At 28.8% G+C, this 17,198-nt stretch overlaps 1 pseudogene; it reads left to right on the top strand.

Moving 5' to 3' along the window:
• The first annotated feature begins 1,417 nt into the window (after positions 1-1,417).
• On the top strand, positions 1,418-9,400 carry LOC145947686 (esterase E4-like; annotated as a pseudogene).
• Positions 9,401-17,198: the final 7,798 nt, after the last annotated feature.

Raw genomic sequence — 17,198 nt, 5'->3', positions numbered from 1 at the left:
TTTTACATTTTTCAATAAAGACATTATACTTAATTGTAATTAATATCACAAATAATATCAGGTTAATATTTGAATCATGAATTGAGATTCGAGATCAAATCTTGAGTTTTATGTCAAGAATGGTATTAAATATACCAATTAATATTTTAAAATATTTAACATAAAGATCTTTAATGTTACACATAATGTTACAAATTTTTGCAAATTTTTTCTATTTCGATAAATCAAAATGGCTAAATTAAAAATAATTTTAACTTAATTTTGTAAAAAGCCAATACAAGTATGACAAACGAGTTTCCTTAATCATAAACATCGTCATAATTTTGCTCATCAGGAATAATTTACTCATACGTATAAGTCGCTTACAAGAATAAGCACGCGCATAAATTACCTACGCTTCGAATAATAACATAAAATATACATGTACATACATTAATCAGCATTACAAATGGCTGACGCATCAATGCGAAATTTGTTGTCTCTACACTTGAACATTTACATATTAAATATAAGGTTCATTTTTCAGAACATTTTTGCGTAAAAAACGGAAGAGCAAAACACAATTGGAAATCTCATTAAACTATATTATAAAACTACAGTATTATAAAATATTTAATATTATAATAAATATAAATACCATATCAAATAAGACTCGTTAAATAATAAATATTATATAATAATAAATATAAATGCCCGTATTAAATTTATTTTCGATATTCAATTCTGCAATATAAGTAAAACATCTATATTTGTAGAAAATTTATACACTATAATTTTTAGATTTTATATACAATTCTCGTGATGTTTATAATATTTATTTTGTACAAATGTGTAATATATATTTATTATATATTCGTACAATTTTACGAATAAAATTTTAATAATATTAAAGCATAATCGAAATAATTTTTATTACTTAATTTTTTCTATTACTAAATTTTTGCCTACTTTCGCTAAATTCGGCTCTCTTATTAATAATATTTTTGTCTCCACTTCTAAAAACATTGACTAATTCTAAAGAAACCAAACAATTTAATTGAACGTTCTGAAACAACAATTTCATATTGTGTCTCAAGACAGTTTCATAAAAAGGACTAGTAAAAGTCAGGCACTGATATTAGGAGCAATAAAATTCTTTTTAAATTTCTCTATACCTATTGTTTAACTTTCTGGTCCTTTCTTTGGATCATCGAAGAGTGGAAACGTTCAAAATAAGTATAGAAGATTTTAAAAAGAATTTTATTGCACCTAATATCTGTCCTTGACTCTTACTAGCTTCTGGATACCTTAGTATCCAAGACAATTTATTGATCTCAAGACAAGATAAATTTCTTTATTTCACCAAAGTGTCGTGTCCTTGAAACGCTTAATTTGTCCAGCATCGTCGAGCCTTCGCAAGATCAATTTCCATGCATGGATGAATCAAAATCATCGCAATTTAATTTTTTTGAAGCCGCCTCAACTCGCGGCCGCCTGGAACGGAGTACGAGCAGCTGTGGAAAACGCGGAAATTTGTACGCAACGGAATAGCTACACATATCAGGAAGAGATCGTCGGCGGCGAGGACTGTCTTTACCTGAACGGCTATACGCAGCGCGCTTCCGAAACGCCGTCATCCACCGCCCATCGATATCCGGTCATGATCTGGTTTCACGGTGGCGGATGGCTCACCGGGGCTGGTCATTCCGAATTTTACGGGCCCAAGTTTCTGCTGGATCACGATTTTGTCCTCGTCACCCTCAATTTTCGGTGAAGTTCGATCTTGATTATTCTTTAACCTTGAAGGGGTCGCTATTAAATGACATTATTGATTGCATGATTGACATCTGTCATCTATTTTCAGACGAATTAAAATATAAAGACATATAGGGGTCATTCTTAGATTACGTTAGGCTTTTGGGAGAAGGAAGTTGAAGTAGTTCTTACGTAAGATTTTTTAAAATGTTCCTCTGATAAGATAAAATCTAATCAAAATTTTTCTTGTCAAAATAATCATAAAAGTTTTCATTTTCATTTATTTTTATCAACTAATTTTAATTATTTTATAAAAATAATGAAAATGTAACTTTATATTTTGAAAAAGAGACTTACACTTTAGTACAATAAGTGTATTCAAATTTTATACCACGTGGATGACTAATGTCACTCTAAGATTAATTGTGTAATTTAATTTTTTACACGCAGAGATGTGTAATTTCTTATATTAAAATTATGTAAAAATATTATATGCACAATGAATGATGTTTGTTTTTACACAATTATTGGGGAGGAGGAGTAAGAAAGTTATTACAATTTCTTTTATATACGAGGCGCATTTTTAAAGTAAGGTCCGTTTTGAAATAAAAAAAAGATCTTAACATATAAAAATAATTTATTTTAGCCAAAAAACTTCTACAAGCTTACTTTATTTTTCCACATAATCATCATTGACTTCCACCTATTTTTGATATAATTTCAACAGCTTCATAATTCCATTTTCTTAAAAGTCTGCCGCCTGTGTCTTGAACCACTTAGTAACGGCGTTTATGATGATTATGTGGAAAAATAAAGTAAGCTTGTAGAAGTTTTTTGGCTATAATAAATTATTTTTTATAGTTTTATATTGTTAAGATCTTTTTTTTATTTCAAAACGGTCCTTACTTAAAAAATGCGCCTCGTAATTCAAAGAGAAATCGATTTTTAAATAACAGATGTGTTATGCGTAATAACACGTCGATTTTTTGCATTAGACTTGGACCGCTGGGCTTCTTGAGTACGGAGGACCTGGAATGTCTGGGCAATCTTGGATTGAAAGATCAGCAGCAAGCCATGCGATGGGTGCAGGAGAATATCGTTTCTTTTGGCGGTGATCCGAACAGAGTGACTCTCTTTGGCGAAAGTGCGGGAGGCGCAAGTGTTCATTACCATATGGTGAACCCTCTTTCAGAAGGTAAGGTCTTTGGCAAGATTTTCATAATAAATCACATTAATATGTATATATATTTGCATCTATATGTGTGAAACACTTTTATTCTCTCCGGTCTTTGTGTGGTTTTTAATTCCTTATAATTTATCTCTTTAAAATATTTAAATGACATTTATCTTTAAATTTATTATATTCTTTCTTTAATTATATAAATAATTGATATCAATTATATATAAAATATTATATTATATAAAATATTATATTATATATAAATATTAAATCTATTATTATATTATAATTATTATTAATTATATAAAATATAAAAAATATTTATCTTTTAATACATTATATTCTTTCTTGAATTATAATAATGCATATAGTTTAAAATATAAATTAAATATTAATATAAAAATATAAAACGCAAAGGAGATTTATTGGTACCGATCGTCTTTTCTAGGTAGGTAAATGAATTTTTTAACATATTTATCTCTGATAATAACGAATCATTGTAGATGATGTCATGTATAATATTTTCAACAATAATAATATTTTATTAAGAGAGTTTATATAATATAATTAAAAAATATTATATAAATAAAACATGAATATGACAGTTATCGTAATGTTAAAATTAAAATTAAACGGGACAATTTAATATATGTAAAACGAAATATTATAATTAAAAAATACAATTTTTTTTAATTACAATTATAGATTATTTAAAAATAAACAATTTATTTTACTATACTTCTAATTTACTGGAGTTTTTCTTTCGTTAATATTAAATGAATGAATGTTGAAACGATCTCAATCATGTTTCTTAAATCTCGAAGTAAAAGGAAGAAGTATAAATAATTTCAATTATCGAATAATTTAATACAATTTGTTTCTTACTAATTAATTTCTCTGTCGATTTATAGGCTTCGTATATTTTTCACATAAATATAGGTGTCTTAGAGTGTGCAAATGTAACATTTAATTAGATGCAAAGTATGTATATATATAATCTAAGAACTTGAATTAACTGCTGGAATTTGACCTGAATATTTAATACTTTGACTGCTTGTTAAATGTTTTCTCGTGCGGCCTTCTTACGCATTTCTTTATTCTTTATTTCGACAGGTATCTGAAGGCATTCGTTAAGCTGCCAATCATGTGTGCATAGCGTTGCTACGTGTTGCATGAAATTTATAAATTTTTATTTCCTTCTCTCTCTGGCTCTTTATCTTTTATACCTAAGTCTAATAAGATATATATTTTTTTTTTATTTATTTATTTAATATAAAATTTTTTTTATTTCTTTAAAATAGAACATCCTGTATATGAATCACATTTATTATTTGTAATATAATCTTATTTAAATTATTAATAATTATTCTAATGTAATCTCTGATTTAAATTGTTAATTACTATTTTGATGTAATCTTTATGTAAAAAGTCGAGCACATAAATCAAGTCCAGTTTGTAGTGTGAAGTTGGCGTCTCATTTTGTGGAAACTCATAAATAAATAAGAGTTCTGGCTTTATTTACAATAGTTCTAGAGTTCCTGATAGTTTAAACAAATAGTTCTGGCCATTAAAGCAAAAAAATCGATTCGGACAAACTGAGACGCCAAGTTCACGCAGCGTCTCACCACTTTGTCCTACGGCGTTTTCCTTATCAGTAATTATCAGAAATGAAAAGATCTATAGTTCTACATGAGTTCTAAGAAGAGTTCTACCTTTTAAAAGCAAAAAACACTAATTAAACAACAATAAAGACAACCGGATACCAATAGCTATAGATGTCGAAGTGAGATGCCAGTCGATTTTCGAGAGTTCTGCTTATTCTAAAGCAGTTCTCGTATAGTTTCTGACATGTACAATACATTTTTAAAGAGTTCTGATAATTAAAACAATTAAAAAGTTTGTTAAACAATCATTTTGCCCGAAAATGCATATTTTCGAGTCTAAAGGTGAGACGCCAGTCGATTTTCAAGAGTTCTGCTTATTCTAAAGCAGTTCTCATATAGTTCTGGGCATGTATATTGCCTTTCCAAAGAATTCTGATAATTAAAACAAGTAGACATTTTTTAAAACAGTTATTTTGCCCGAAAAATGCATATTTTCGAGTCTAAAGGTGAGACGCCAGTCGATTTTCAATAGTTCTTCTTCATTTAAAGCAGTTCTCATATAGTTCTGGGCATGTACATTACATTTCTAAAGAGTTCTGATAAATAAATCACTTAGAACTTTTTTAAACTAATTATTTTGATCGAAAAATGCATTTTTTCCACTTTAAAGGTGAGACGCCAGTCAATTTTCAAGAGTTCAGCTTCATTTAAAGCAGTTCTCATATAGTTCTGGGCATGTACATTACATTTCCAAAGAGTTCTGATAAATAAATCACTTAGAACTTTTTTAAACTAATTATTTTGATCGAAAAATGCATTTTTTCGACTTTAAAAGTGAGACGCCAGTCGATTTTCAATAGTTCTGCTTCATTTAAAGCAGTTCTCATATAGTTCTGGGCATGTACATTCGCTGCGTGAACTTGGCGTCTCAGTTTGTCCGAATCGATTTTTTTGCTTTAATGGCCGGAATTATTTGTTTAAACTATCAGGAACTCTAGAACTATTGTAAATAAAGCTAGAACTCTTATTTATTTATGAGTTTCCACAAAATGAGACGCCAATTTCACACACACCAATTTGTAATATTAATATTTTGTATGCGCGTGAACTATCTACTTTTACTATTTAACTTAAAATGTCATCTAAACACATTCATGCACAGCTGTTAAAAGCGTAACAGTGAGAGACAAGCTCTATATCTCTGCGCGTGCATCAGTTTCAGAAAAATTATATATGTATGCTTACATACTGACATTGATATGGTTGCATGATCCGTGAACAGTCACGCGAAGTCATTTTATCCCACTTTGGAATAGGCGTGTCCCGATGCAAAATTAAAATAAACTCGAAAAAAATTATGATGATAGATCACGTTTTCATCAATCTGCATATATATATACCGGGTGTCCCATTTTAAAGGACCCACTCAAATATCTCAGAAACACTGCGTTAAATCAAAAAATGTTTCCTACAAAAGTTGTAGGGTTTCGAGGGGGACATAACATAGTAATATTCATATGACCTTGGGCCACTTCTCCAAGGTCAAGTGAAGGTGAGAATAAATGTTTTAAATGGAAACCCATATTTTTATTATAACATCTTTTTCTACTAATTAATTTGAACAACTTTTATCTGAAGCATTTTTTTATTTTCTTCAAAATTCACCTTCTCACCTTCAAATTCTCACCTTCACTTGACCTTGGAGATGCTGCCCAAGGTCAAATGAATATTACTATGTTATGTCCCCCTCGAAACCTTACAACTTTTGTAGAAAACATTTTTCTATTTAACGCAGTGTTTCTGACAATGAGATATTTGAGTGAGTCCTTTAAAATGAGACATCTGGTATATATATATTCATGAAATTTATTAAAATATTTATTTATTTATTGTGACCGATATTATTTGTTTGTTGATACTTTATTTATTTAAATAGGCGCCGTAGGAATTTTTCTGACAAGATAATTTTTATTTATGAGTAATATGTGTTTTAAATAATCTAATTCAGTTACGAAACTGTGTGAATAAATATGTTCACAAAGTTCTGGCGATGCGAGAAAAACCAGTTTAACGAGACGTGCATGTTTTTCTGTATATGTAATTGACATTTTTATTCACGCTCGTGCATCGCACCTCTATCGATTGAAATTAAAAAAAAAAAAAACAGGAAACAAGTTGCAAGAGACTGATTAACTAAAGAATCGTCATCGCTAATTATGTTATCGATAATAGAAATTTTCCCTATTTCTTGAATACGATATTCTGCATATTTTATCAATCATTCAAATGTTGCGCTATTAACGAACAGATGATTAATTCTGAGAAAAATAACATATGTTTTAGAAATCTGCATAAAAATGAATTTATTTTGTGTAGAAATAATTTTATTAAATATAAAAATAAAAACAAATTTGTATTTCTACATTGAACGATTAATATTGTAATCAAAAAACGTGTATTTTAGATTTTCGGTTTTCAATAAAGGCTAAACTGATCGAGTTTTTAATAAACGCGCAATACATTATAGACCGTGAATTGAAAATCACACAAATCGCTCGATTCTTTTAATCTTGACTTGACTTTATTTTTAATACTTTATTAGTTAATACTTATTTAATATTTATTATTTAATTTTAATATTTTAATGTTTTAATATTTTATTATTTAATATTTAATTATTTCAATATTTTTTCCTTTATTTTGATATTATTTTGATATTTAATTATAGAGTTTGTTTATCACTCTATTTAGCACTGTTGTTAATTAGTTTTCTTATGTCATACTTCTTTATTACCATTCAACAAAGCCTTATTTATCTTCCTATGAAACATATGTTTTTATTCCTGGTTTTTCTATAATTTAAATTAATTAATTATCCCTTGTTTTATCTCAGCATTATGGTTATTGTCCAATGATACCCTTTAAACCAGTGATCGAACCCAGACACACAGGTGTTATGGCGGAAGATCCATTAATTTCCGTGCGACAAGGCCGTATAGCTGATAAACCTTGGATAACAGGAATTACATCAGAAGAAGGAACCCTTAAGGTAGCAGATAAGGGACTACTAACTTTCTACATAGATCTCCAGTTCAAAAACCGAGAGATTTACATGATATTATCATTTTAGAATTACAATTATCGGAAAACTGCGCAGGATAATTTTTCTTAGAAACATTTATAAAATTTTGAAGATAATTTTTAGAATAAGATCGGAAAACTACTTCTTCCTGTAACTTATTTCAACAAAGCTTGCTTGCATAAAACCTTATAAAAGTATTTGTTTTAGAAACAAAATCTAGATAACATGTAAATACAGTTTTAACATCACACTTTTAACCGTGTTGCAAATTATTACATATTAATAAATTATTGGATAATTCTTCGACACAAGCATTATTAAAATTTCGATTAATCTTATTTTATGATAACGTAATATAAAATTTCTTATATAAAATTTTTTTTAAGTTGAACAAACAATTTATGCATAAGATGCTCCTCAGGTATTTACGGACGAGATCAAGGTGAACATGTGAAGAAATTGAATAGTGATTTCCACAATGTTGCACCTCTCAGCTTATACTACGAAGAGCGATACCGTCTTCGAGATACACAATTTCGAGATGAAATAAGCACTAGTATTCGCGAATTCTACTTCGGCAATGAAGACATCGATGAATCCGATGAAGCTAGATTCAAAGTCATCGATGTAATTTAGTTTTTACTAATTACTATTTAATTACTAATTAATTTAATTAGTTTCTGTATTAACCTAATAATTTTGCAGATGTACAGCGACGCGTGGTTTAATCACGGCACTCACGAAGCTATCCAAGACTTTATTGTGAATCAAACTTCATCAGTCTATTATTACTACTTCGCGTACAGAGGGAGCATCTTTTAGCTCGATATTCGACGATAGAGAAAGGAATTATGGAGTGTCACACGCGGACGAATTGCAGTATTTGTTCCCTGTGGGTGAACAATTGTTCGTGGAAACGGAATTGTCCAAGGAGGATAACGAGATAATTAGTATCATGACCGAACTCTGGTACAATTTTGCAAATTCCGGGTAAGTGTTAATATTTTTAGCGATAAAATTTATTACTGAATACAACCAGCTATCTCACAATTCGGATTTACATCGTGATTTTATTATGACTTATATATCAGAATTTGGTAAATATGCATAATAACGGACCCAGCCCCAATCACCTTGACCTTGACATGTTGTCAAGGTCAAGATGATTGGGGCTGGGTCCGTTATTATGCATATTTACCCAGAATTTTATATATATATATAAATTTTATAAAAATGTGAAAGACCAATGTGTGTATATAATAAAATTAATATTTAATCACGATAATAGTTAGCGTAATAATGTCTATTTTTTGCATTATTTTATCATGATTATCTTATAATAATTATACAATGAGTTAATAATGGAGTTATAATAATTTTTTCTTTTGATTATATACGTTGAAAATGATGCATTAGTATATAAGGTACATATTATAATAAAATTCTTTAGAAATCCAACGCCAAAGGTCACGAAGGCAATTCCCATAAAGTGGAAGCCGGTGAAAACAAATTATTCACCAGAGTATCTATACATAGGAAATTCGTCTAAGATAATTATGGAAAACAATCTTCTCTCGGAAAGAATGACATTTTGGAATCAGCTAACACATCGGATGAAGTTACATAGTGCAGATTTAAAAAATTTTAAGGACGAGTTGTAATTTACAGTTGTAATTAACATTTTTATAAATTGTTGTACGAAGATCTTTCAGTGATTGCAAGAACTTCAAAATGTTGAGATCTCTTAAGAATTTTTAAGAATTGATTTTCAAAATTAATTTTATAAGAATATATTTTTAATCTTAATTGAAACTTTATAAACAATTTTAATTATGGGTTATTATAAAATTTTGTATTAAAATTATTTTAATAAAGATATTAAATCTAATGTATATGTTCTCAAGTTGCATTTTCTTTATATTTTTTCTACAAGGCTTAGGCTTATTCTTTTTTTTTTCTTTAAGTCTAAGTCTCTCTTCATAAACATCAATGCATTTTATGAAATCATTTGGTATCAATGCACATTTTCTTAATTTCTTATTCATAGATATAGTCGTAAAATTAAGAGTCAAAATTTTTATAATCTTCCTATTAACAAAAATTAAAAGATAAATATATATCTTGTGATTATTAATTTTCTCAAATAGTAATAACATAATCTGTGCACAATTTTTCTATGTTATTTCAACGTGAACAGTTTCCATTTTTTAAAGAGTATATGATATTTTTCTTAAATTTTCTGAATAATCTAAACAATAAAATATAATTATTATAAATTCGCATATTTATGATTATATATTTATAATTATATATCTAATTATATATTTATAATTATATATATGTAATTATAAAAATATATATAATTATTTATAGAGCATCATAAATGTTACAAAATTTCTAAAAAATATGTGTCTGTTAAAGAGTCTTGTGTATTACTATTAACTGCAAAGTATTATATTAATCTGTAATATATAAGACAAAAAAATCAAAAAGGATTTTAGGCCGGAATAAATAGAGCAATACATGGTTCTAATTTTTCATCAATACTTCGTGCAGCATCGGCATGAGGAAATATTGAACATCAGTTCTAGTTTTATATTTTCTTTTAAAAACTGAGATATACGAAGTAAAATGCTCTCTCCGTCAAGACCACAAGGACATTGTTTTCTTTTCTTCTACACAACTTCTACCTACAGTCAACCAAAAAGTATATCTTGTTCTCTATTGTCCTTCCTTGTCCCTACATAATATTATCTTCAAATATGCAACGCATGATTCATCGGACAGCAATCGCTCGAAGGCAAAAATCATACCTACGTAGGTACAAAAAATGCAAGCATATTTTTATCATGATTTTTCGTACGTTAGGCTTTCTCGATATACATTGGAAACATCGTGAATGGAAAATATCGACTCATTCGAGCAAGAATAGAGCTATTTAGCAGATAAACTATATTTTGCCGATAAACATATTGGTTTGCTTTCTTTATTTATAATAAAAAAAAAGAAAGCATTAAAATATATTCCTAAGGCAGTCGTCTTGCGACAGTACAATTCAAAATTTTATAAGTCAACGTTAAAACATCTGATTATTTATGGTTATACAAGTGAAACCTTTAAGTATTTCTGACCTTCACACACAAAACAATGAGCTGCGGCGCATCCTTTTCAATCGCTCTTTCACGTCGAATAACCGTGAAAGTAAACATCTTTTTATTATTGCATTTCTAAAACTAAACGGTTAATAATTTCAGTTTTTTACTAATATTTCTAGAGTGTAACATATTCCTAAAGTGTAATTTATTTCTTCCATATATCTGTCTTATATTATTTTCTTGTTGTTCCTATTAATTATTAAAAGCTAAAACATGAGATTTTCTTACTTTTTGTGTATGTAATATCTGAAAAAAATGCAATTTTTGAGCGATTATCTCGCGTTTGGAACGGTCAAGTATTTTTAAATTGTACAAACGTGTAGATATCATATTTAATAATAAATAGCTAAATTTTCAAATTTTTCTTATTAATTGCGATTCACAAGAAAACTACCTTAAATGTGCGGCTCTTGTGTGACTCATCGTGACAATAGTAATTACTCGATGTCAGAAATCGTACATGAGTATAAACAGAAAAAGTAAAGCAGAAATACTTTTACCATGATAATTCGCATCGAGATACATTAGATTTTTCGATATACATTAGTCATATCATAAATATATAAAATATATAATACAGATACATTAGGATTTTCGAAACACATTATTTAGAATGTTTTAACAAGTTATTTCGATCTCTCTCATTATAATTATCATCATTGTTACAAATTCGTTATTATTGAATTATGAAAGAAATTTCTTCGTAAAAAAATAAGTAAAAAATTGCTTATTCAAGTAGTGCAGTTTTTTCATTCTTATTCTCAAAATTATTATCAAATTGTAAAACGTAAATGATTACTATTCTTTTTTCATATATTTTTTAATAAAATAATATTTCTTAAAAAGTAAAAAGAGAAAAACAGAAAAAAATTAAAAAAACATTACATAAATTTAATTTTAACAACACAATCAAATATGTATAAAATTCTTATTTATTAAAAATAATTAAAGTCGAGCGATTCTATAACTTTATAAAGATTATGTCAAACGATTAAAAAGACTAATTTAAAAAAAATGCGATTTTATTCAAAATTCCTAACGTATGCAAATATAACATAAAAAAAAGATTTATCAATTTATCGAATTTATATAACAAATTTTTTATTAATTAAAATAATTTTTATTTTGATTATTTATTTGTAATTTATGAGCACAGTGCTTTTCTTAAAAAGCCGCTTGGCTCAACACACATCTTACTTGAAAATTTCTGCTTGTGACCTCTCTTATTGCATTTTTTGATATTTTTGCCTGTTAGAAATATACGCTCGTAAAAATTTTCTTTGAAAATCTTTACTTTCTCCATTCATTTATCACTTTATGTATACAATGAATACACAAAAGCTGAAAATGAAAGAAAACCTGTTATAGACGGCAATAATCTTAGACCTGTGTCCTGCAGATGGTCCATATTTGTACGATTCTTTGCCTATGTCTACGAAATTTTACTTAACGCGATTCATTCTTGATATTATAAGCATTTCAGAAGATTTAAGAAAAGTAAAATCAATTTTTCAAAATTTTTAAATATTTCCTTATGCGATCTGCTATATTCCTGTGATATTCAGCAATTAGTCGGCATCAAAAATCAAATATTAACTAAGTAAATAGAAAAATGATATGTAGAAATTATTGTACAACCCCATAGAGATTTGTTTGAATACAACATTAGATTCCCTATATCGACTATTTCAATTTTTTAATTACATATTTGTGTAATAATTATAATATTTGTTTATATATAATATGTGACGGCAGACCCTTGTCACATGTTTTAACCGTTTCAGCTTTTCACGCGTTAAACTCGAGGCCTTTCGGCTCGATCTGTTGCGCTCGGCCCAACTGGGAATGCCCGAGGCAGTCTATTGTCTGACTCATTTGGCGCTCAGATGGAACCATTTGGAAGGACTAAAACGCCAACTTTCGAAAAAAATGTCTTCTTTTTGTACATAAAACGTACTCAGCTCTCGACTTATAGCTAAATCACCAAATCCTCGGATCTAGCGATAAGTGTCTTTATTAATAAATGGTTGTATCTACTTTACGCAGTATAATCTTTGATGTATCAACCTGCCTCACGCACAACCTTATATAGACATGTACAATATGTTATATAAATATGTTAAAAAAAAAAAAAATTAACACTACTGATTTTGACATACATATATCACCAATGGCATGAATAATGTTAAAAAAATTTTAGCCGTCGTCTGTATTTTATTAAAATATTTTCGCGTTTAATATATCTATTTATATACGACTAAAAATTCATTTTTACATATATGAAATTTGATTTTGGAAGATAATATAAAATAATTAACATCAAGCTATGTGCGTATTCGTAAATTATTATTAAAGATTGTCGAATATAAGACATTTGCAAAAATGTATACGTTTAATTGTAGCTGGAGCCTATCAAAATTTCGTACTTTACTTCAATAAGGTCATTTTATGCTACTGAAAATTTGCTGAAAATAAAACTTTTGTTTAAACTATATACATATATTGTATTTACCAAAACTACATATAATAAAATCTTAATTTTTCCTTCATTTCGAGTCAATTATAAATTAATAGTACATAATTAACTTACTTATATACTTGATTAATTCAATTGATTTTATTCAATCCGTTCTTGAAAAGCTAATTTTTAACAAGCTTTTTCAAATTTGTAAAAATATTTTTATAATTCTTTTTACAAAATTTTACAAATATAATATTTTTTTTAGGGATTTCACACACACACACACACACATATTTTCTATAAGTTAGTGCATGTGTCGAACATACACCATAGCTATCTCTCACTTTGTTGTTTCCCCACTGTTCGCTAGTTTCCCCGCTGTTCACTGTTTGTACCTGAGTGGAAGGAAGTAGAGTAACTCTGCCATAGCCTGTCCCAAGCCAGGTTAAGAAAGGAGGAGGGTTGGGCGTGGGGCTAACAACCCCACCCAGTAAAAAGACATGTTAAAAAAGCTAAACAAAGCCTCGGAACACGGACGGACTTACGAAGCCAAACGCGGACAAGGAATGAGGAGGATCTGGCGAGATTGCGGGAAGAGTGGCGACGAATAGTACGCCAGGCCGAGGCCCTTCAAGGACTGTAGAGCCAATGGAAGAAGAAGAACAAGGAGGAAAGAGTATATAAAAAGGTCAAAATTTCTCGGGCCTTTACTTCTATAACTATAACGCATAACGTGTCCTAGCTACATCATAGCATTCTATCGTGCAAAGTATATTGTTACCGTGTGTTATCAGAAATTTTCGTAATATCTATTATTATATTCTCTTACAATAAGTGAACTTCGTTCGGTGAACAAAAATCCAAAAAAAACAATAAAATATTGTAGTAGTGTTGTGTTTCGTGTGTTCTTTTTTTTTGAGTGTTAGTTATTTCCATTCATAAAAAGATATGGAATTCAATCCGGAGCTGGCCATAAAAGAACAAATGCTGAGATATGCTGAAGAGCTAATGAGAATAGTATCACAAAAAAAACTATTCTTTGTTCCAACAAAATGTATGGAAGTGAATTGTGCTTTTGGAAATATCACCAAAAATTATTTATTGCCAAAGCTTGAGAGTAAATCGACAATAATAGGTAAGAATATAAAGAATAAATTATATAAAATTGTGTGTATAATAATAAATTTTAAGACAAAATTATTTTTTAATTCTCAAATATTGCGTATTACTTTAAGGTACCGATAGTTCAGAGAAAATGATACAATATGCGAGAAAAACATATAAAAGCAGCAAAGAAATTGATTTTGAAGTATTTAACATTCAAACTAAGAATCTACCCAAGAAATATATAGGTCAATTCGATCACATTTTCTCTTTTCCGACGATACTTTCTCGCAATGATATTCTGTAAGTATAAATTAAATTTTATTATATAAAGAAAAAAAGTTTTACAAAAGTTGTTTTAAATAAATAATATTTTTATAGAACCTTTTAAAAATTTTCACGAAATTGCTTTTTTTTTATTTTTATGTTGATATTTATGCAAAATATTATATATAATGATAAAAAGTACAACATATTGAAACAATAAGCTCTATGTTAATTGATTTTGGTGCAACATTAACATAAGATTAGTATTAAATAAATTTGTTTAGTCCAAAAGTATTATAACACATACATAACTGTTAGAAATTAATTATATATATATATTTTTTTTTTTATTTAATAGACAAGAATTTCGCAATATTTATAATATGCTGAAACCTGGAGGATACTTCTATGCAATGATGGTTATAAAACATGCGTTTAAACTTTATGAAATATTACACACTGCAAAAAATGGCCGTGTTCGATGTGTGTTCAACGTGTGTAGAAATAAGACATAACACACTTTGCTCACGTGTACTGAACGGCTGCTGTGTTGATACTACACACTTTGAATAGAATAATACGTGTACAATACACGTAAATGTGTAGTTTTAATATGGTTAGGTGTTATACACACTTCTCGATTACAACTCGTTAACAACACGTTAATTCAAACACACTTAAAGCGTGTTGATATAATACAGAAAGTACTATGTTACACATATCGTACGGTACAACACACGTTGATAATAACGCACGAGCGAAACTAACACGGAAAAAAGAAACACATTTATAAGTGTGTAAAAAAAATTAATTGAAAAAAAATACAAAGAACTAAAGAAAATATATAATGACTAACTCTGTAATGGGTGACTAACCATGTAATAAAAATGTATAATATATAAGCTAACTAATATATAGACCTATCTATATAACATGCTACCTAACTAAAATATATATATGTAAACACAACTCTATACAAATATATGTATAACAAAATATTATAATTTATAAAATCATTAATAATTGATCAGATCAGTATTAAAAGTTTGTATTTTGTGTTTAAATTCGTATAAAAGAAATAAAAATTTAATATAAACATATAAATAAATTAATCCTACGGAAAATCCATACGAAAAATGAATCAAAAAAATTAGAAATCCCGCTGTAAAACAATTTTAGGGGTGTTCGACGGCCGTAGAAGTAACGTGCAAAATGTTGCATCATGTACATCGTATACACATAATGCAACGAATACGCGTAAAACGTGTAAAAACAACACGCATAGATGCATACATTCAACACACGTGTGTTCTTATTTTACACACGATGAAACGTGTAAAAAGTGTCTACAGAATAACACGCTTAAAATGTGTAAAAGTAACACTTGTTTTTGCAGTGTAGTGGTCCGTATATTTTGTCGGTATCGTGTTTATTGTTTGGGAAAATTGAGGATAATTGTTACGCGTGTCAAGATTACGGTCAGAGTTGCCCGTGCGAGGGCCCGGATCACCGGAAAATTGTGAAGACGGCTTTCGATACGTTACTTTGGTACACCCGTTGCGTGAAGACGCTCTCGCGCTACCGTTCGAGCTCTCGAGAATAGAAATTCGCGGACGCCTTCGACGATCTCCGTATCATACACCGAAAAATTGAGTATCGATATCTCTTTGATTATCGCCGCACTCTCTCTCATATTTCCTTGCGATCCTTCTACCACATTGCATTCCCCCTAAGAAATCCGACATTTATATTACTCCGTTCTTATTGTCGCGAATATTGTTACCGGCGTATGCTGAACAACTGTACAACGAAGCTATTCTCCTTTTTAGTATAATATGTTCTACTTTCTTTCTATATGTAACGTGAGCTTGGGATTTATTACGACACTCTCTCTCCAGATTCCTCTCCCCCTAAGAGAACGTCGCTCTCCGCAGAGCTACCGAAAATTCGCGTGTCGCGTATTAGTGCGTTAATTGAGACAGCGCGATTACGTGCGCCTGGCGCCCAATATTACCTGCTACCGTTCGGGGTTTTCCCTGATACCGAGCTACCGTTTCTCTTTCCTTTTTTTTTTTTGGCATTTTGGGGCGATTATTCGAGATTATCGTCAATTTGGCCGTGTGCCCTCGAACCACGGCGGATTCGAGCGGAAAACACGTTGCAACACATTTAAACTATTCTAAAAATTTTAATATTATTTTAAATTTTCAAATTATTCATTAATCTGTGCTTATGTAATGTATTTTATGTTTTTAATATTTAATAGAATTTGCACTAATAAAATAAGATTTACAACTTTACAAATTATATAGTTAACAATATTGCAAATTACATAAAAACAGTTTTAAAATATATATATTTTTTATTATAAAAGTTTACAATTATTAATACATATGTAATATATTATCAGATTTACATATAAATAATCATATATTATGTACAATTATATTATATACATATAAATATATTTATATTTATATATCGCTCATTTGCTGCAACAATGACATAACTTAGAAATCAAAAATTTTCGAGTTGAATACAGAGAGAAAAGTTGCTACATTTGTACTACTATTAAATCATGTCTCCTGAAAAATCACATTTTTTTAGTTAT

Source organism: Prenolepis imparis, unplaced genomic scaffold, assembly GCF_030444845.1.
Source record: "Prenolepis imparis isolate NDT839.2.m4 unplaced genomic scaffold, iyPreImpa1.0 SCAF_121, whole genome shotgun sequence".
Lineage (NCBI taxonomy): Eukaryota > Metazoa > Arthropoda > Insecta > Hymenoptera > Formicidae > Prenolepis > Prenolepis imparis.
This window is presented reverse-complemented; position numbering and strand designations above follow the sequence as displayed.